The sequence below is a fragment of the Entelurus aequoreus genome, linkage group LG13, assembly GCF_033978785.1.
Source record: "Entelurus aequoreus isolate RoL-2023_Sb linkage group LG13, RoL_Eaeq_v1.1, whole genome shotgun sequence".
Taxonomy (NCBI): Eukaryota; Metazoa; Chordata; class Actinopteri; order Syngnathiformes; family Syngnathidae; genus Entelurus; species Entelurus aequoreus.
This window is the reverse complement of record NC_084743.1, coordinates 45,193,902-45,198,901: the sequence shown is the minus strand read 5'-3', so window position 1 is coordinate 45,198,901 and position 5,000 is coordinate 45,193,902. Positions and strand designations below refer to the sequence as shown.

At 46.6% G+C, this 5,000-nt stretch overlaps 1 non-coding gene across 1 annotated transcript; it reads right to left on the bottom strand.

The window, feature by feature from the left end:
* Positions 1-350: 350 nt before the first annotated feature.
* Positions 351-469, bottom strand: LOC133664112 (5S ribosomal RNA). Its single transcript, XR_009828548.1, has one exon. It is a non-coding gene; the product is annotated as a 5S ribosomal RNA (ribosomal RNA).
* Between the last annotated feature and the right edge of the window lie 4,531 nt (positions 470-5,000).

Below are 5,000 nucleotides of genomic sequence, written 5' to 3'. Positions count from 1 at the left end.
TCAAAATCAGATTTTTAAATGTGACAAGCTGGTTGACAGGACCTTTCTGCAATGAGCAACGTGAAACAAAAATCACTGCTTGTTTTCTCAGCCTGTCTAACTCTTTGGACTTTTGCTCCACTGTTAGCACTGACGTGCCTTGAGGCACATGTGTCACTGTTGTCGATACTGCAAATCTTGCTATCAATCCCAAACCGAGTCAAAACTAAACAAACATGTTTTGGGTGGAGAGCAGCGTTTTGTTTGGATGAGCAATACGTAGCTGTATTGTCAAGTATGGCAAGTACCTATAGCCGTTGTGACAAAAGCAAAAGGGGGCAAGGGCGCCCTATGCTGTGAGCGTCGCCAAAAGCTTACAGCACCTGGTATTCCCAGGCGGTCTCCCATCCAAGTACTAATCAGGCCCAACCCAGCTTAGCTTCCGAGATCTGACGAGATCGGGCGTGCTCAGGGTAGTATGGTCGTAAGCCAAGAAGTTAGCCTCAAAACAGACTTTTAAATGTGACAAGCTGGTTGACAGGACCTTTTTGCATTGAGCAACGTGTGTGTGATACAAAAATCACTGCTTGTTTTCTCAGCCTGTCTAACTCTTTGGACTTTTGCTCCACTGTTAGCACTGAAGTGCCTTGAGGCACATGTGTCACTGTTGGTGATACTGCAAATCTTGCTATCAATCCCAAACCGAGTCAAAACTAAACAAACATGATTTGGGTGGTGTCATGTATTGGTTATCCATCTGGTCACATGACCCGGAACAGGAAACGGATTTGTTGAAGGTACCAGTTGTTATGTAACACCACAGACATGTGACGGAGCCGGCCGGCAATGTGATGTCCCTGTCGGTCTGTAGTTAATAATAAACATTCTAAAGGATACGAAGCTTTGTGTATTCAATTCAGTGGTAAGATTGACACACAACAATGGCGACGAGGATTATTGTGGACGTTTGAAGACTGTTTAGTTGGACGTTAAAAGGAGTTAAACAAGCAACATGGACAAGTCGGGGATTCAAACGTTCGCATGTTACACGGACCCAGCCACGCTCGGGCCGAGATGGACCCGTTGGCTGACTTCGTTTGAATTATATGCTGATGGGAAAGGACTGATTATTGATGCTGACGCCACGGCTGTGGTGAAGCAGAGGAGAAGAGCTCTACTTTTACACCTGGCGGGACCAGACGTCCAGGATGTGTTCCAAACTCTACCAGACACCGGGGAGGTGACTGACTATGCGAAGACAGTCACGGCGCTGAACACCTACTTCGTGCCCAAAGTCAACTCAGCATATGCCCGCCAGACGTTTCACAAGTTGTGCCAGGAAACAGGTGAGACGGTGCAACAGTTTTCTACACGTTTGAGACGGACTGCGAGGGATTGCGGCTTTCAGGCTGACACAGACAACCAGATAAGGGACGCTATCCTGAATAAATGTACATCATCATATGTGCGCAGAAAGCTACTGGAGGAAGGGGACACGTTGACTCTTGCCCGCACATTGGAATTAGCCTCACAATGTGAGAGGATCGAGGAACAGATGGCAGCCATGTCTCTAACTGAGGAAAAGAGGGAACCTACAGTCTACGGGAGGGACACGGAGGCTGTGCATCGCGTTGCTCAAAAAGGAGGGAAATACTCTACACCTAGAGGGAAAACAGCGGAAAAAGAAGAAGGCGCCACTTCGGAGAGGAAGTGCTTCAGATGTGGATGCGCTGATCACATGGCAAAAGATCCCAAATGCCCTGCACGTGGACAGACATGTCACAAATGCAACGGGAAGGACCACTACGCCAAAATGTGCCGTTCAAGAGGATCAAGAAATCAAAATGTGAACAATCTGGAGGTAGAACATGACAGTGAGTTTGCATTCAATGTGAAAGAGGATGACATGTCAGAGAAACTTACATTTTGTGTGGGGGGAGTTAAGGTGGAAATGCTGGTTGATTCTGGTGCTAAGAGCAATGTGATGGGAACAAATGTATGGGAAAAACTAAAAGCAGAAAATATCAAATGTAATTCTTATGTGCCAAAAGAGCAGAGGAATTTGTACCCATACTCATCCAGTGAACCACTGCCAATTAAGGGGATGTTTGAGTGTGAAATCACCATCGGTGACAGATCTGAACAGGCAGAGTTCATTGTAATCAAGGGTAATGGTGAACCACTACTGGGGAGAAAGACAGCCATGAAACTATACATATATCAGCCTATACATAGACCCAAAAGTCAAGCCAGTGGCACAGCCTCTCAGGCGCATACCATACAACCTCAGAGAGGCTGTAGAGAATAAAATAAAGGAGCTGACTGAGCTAGACATAATAGAGTGTGTCAAAGGTCCCACCCCTTGGTTAAACCCCGTGGTGATATCCCCAAAACCTGACAATGATATCAGGTTGTGTCTAGATATGAGGAGGGCCAACGAAGCGATCATAAGAGAACGGTACCCTATTCCAACCGTGGATGACGTTTTACAAGGCCTGAATGGCTCTGCTATATTTAGCAAGCTAGATCTTAAATGGGGCTACCATCAGTTAGAACTGACCCCAGAGTCAAGAGATATAACCACTTTTGCAGTACACAATGGAGTGTACAGGTACAAAAGGCTGATTTTTGGTGTCTCATCAGCCAGTGAGCAATACCAGCATGAGATAGCCAATGCACTAGCCGGCATCGAGGGTGTCGAGAACATATCAGATGATGTGATAGTGCATGCACAAGATCAGGAAACTCACGACAAGAGGTTACATGCTGTGATGAAGAGGCTTTCACAGTGTGGTTTAACACTAAATCCAGATAAATGTCAATTCAACATGGACAAGTTGGTTTTCATGGGGATACTTCTGACACAGAAAGGGATTGGTCCTACAGAAGAGAGGGTCAGAGCTATAGTAGAGGCCAGAGAACCCGAGGATGCTTCGGAAGTCAGGAGCTTCTTGGGTCTCGTAGGATTCAGTTCGAGATTTATCTCAGGTTTTGCAACAATATCAGAACCTTTAAGACGCCTGACCAGAAAAGACGTACCATTTGAGTTCGGTCCAGAACAGAAAAAAGCGTTTCAGGTTTTGAAGGAGGAATTAGCAAAAGCTGTTATACTAGCCTACTTTGACAAAGACGCACCAACCAAGGTGATAGCAGATGCTAGTCCAGTAGGGTTAGGTGCAGTGCTAGTGCAAAAACAACAGGGGGAGATGGTACCTGTGTGCTACGTGAGTCGCAGCCTGACAGACTGTGAGCGTAGGTACTCTCAGACAGAGCGCGAAGCTTTAGCTCTAGTATGGACTTGTGAGAGACTACATCCTTATGTGTATGGCAAGAGATTTGATTTGGTCACAGACCATAAGCCATTAGAGGTTATATATGGCCCTAGATCCAAACCATCCGCACGCATTGAGAGATGGGTCCTCAGATTACAGCCATATGATTTCAGAGTTGTATACGTACCTGGGAAACAAAACATAGCAGACCCATTGTCACGGCTGCTGGGCAACACAGCACAGAAAGAGGTACACAAACATGATTCAGAAGAGTATGTTAGATTTGTAGCAATGAGTGCCACACCCAAAGCACTTACTACACGAGAGATAGAGGAAGCCTCTGCTACTGACCCAGAATTAATTGAGGTACGCAATGCAATAACAAGTGGGTGTTTTGACAATTGTAAACAGTATGCACCAATTGTTAACGAGCTATGTACTATTGGATACATTGTGTTACGGGGGACACGCATAGTGCTGCCTCAGAGACTGCAAGCACGAGCACTTACATTAGCCCATGAGGGACATTTGGGAATAGTGGGGACCAAACAGCACCTCAGAACCAAGGTTTGGTGGCCTGGCATGGAGAAGGCAGCCGAGAAGTACTGTAAGGCCTGCCATGGATGCCAGATTGTAGCCAGACATGACCCACCAGAACCACTGAGATCCACAAGTCTACTGGACGGGCCCTGGCAAGATGTGGCCATAGATCTGCTAGGACCGCTGCCAACTAACCACTCCATACTTGTGGTGGTGGACTACTACAGTCGCTATTATGAGTATGACATTATGACCTCCACAACTGCAGAGAAGGTTGTGGACAGTCTGGAGTCTATTTTCAGCAGACACGGACTGCCAGTTACCTGCAGGTCAGACCAGGGGCCACAGTTCAAGTCTGACGTGTTCAAGGAGTATTGCGAGACAAATGGAATCACACACGTGAAGACGACTCCAAAGTGGGCTCAAGCAAATGGAGAAGTTGAGCGTCAGAACTCATCACTAATGAAAAGGATAAGGATCGCCCATGCAGAAGGACTGGACTGGAAACGTGAACTAAGGAAGTATGTGACTGTGTACCGGAGCATAGAACATGCTACTACTGGGAAGAGCCCTGCTGAGCTACTCTTCAATCGGAGGATGAGGGGAAAATTGCCAGATCTCTGTGGATCACACACAGCGTCGCTGGAAGTACGTGATAGAGATGCAGAGCAAAAGGGAAAAGCAAAGCTCTATGCTGATGAACGACGGGGAGCTCAGTACTCACAAGTAGACGTTGGAGACACAGTGCTCGTACAGCAGGACAAGGTGGACAAGTTCACCACACCCTTCAACGCGACACCACATAAAGTGGTGAGCAAAACAGGGAATCAGGTTGTGGTTGAATCACCAACAGGAGCGAGATATCAGAGAAACACCACACATGTAAAGAGATATGTGACAAACCGACCAACAGAGAGACACGACACACAAGAGGAGACGCAGTGGACGGAGGACATTGCACTTGGAATGGACACAGAGGGACAGACTAATGACAATCACACTCCACACCACACCCGAATATCAGAGGTGCCAAAGGCCAGACCCCAAAGGGTTACAAAACCGCCTGGAAAGTTCAGTGATTTTTGTCTTGACCTAGGTTGACTTACATTGGAAAAAAAAAGAAAAGAGAGTTATTGTGCATTGGAAAAAAAAGTGTTTCACATGTTACTGTGCAATGGTTTCACAGGTTTGTTTGGAGAAAACGTTTTG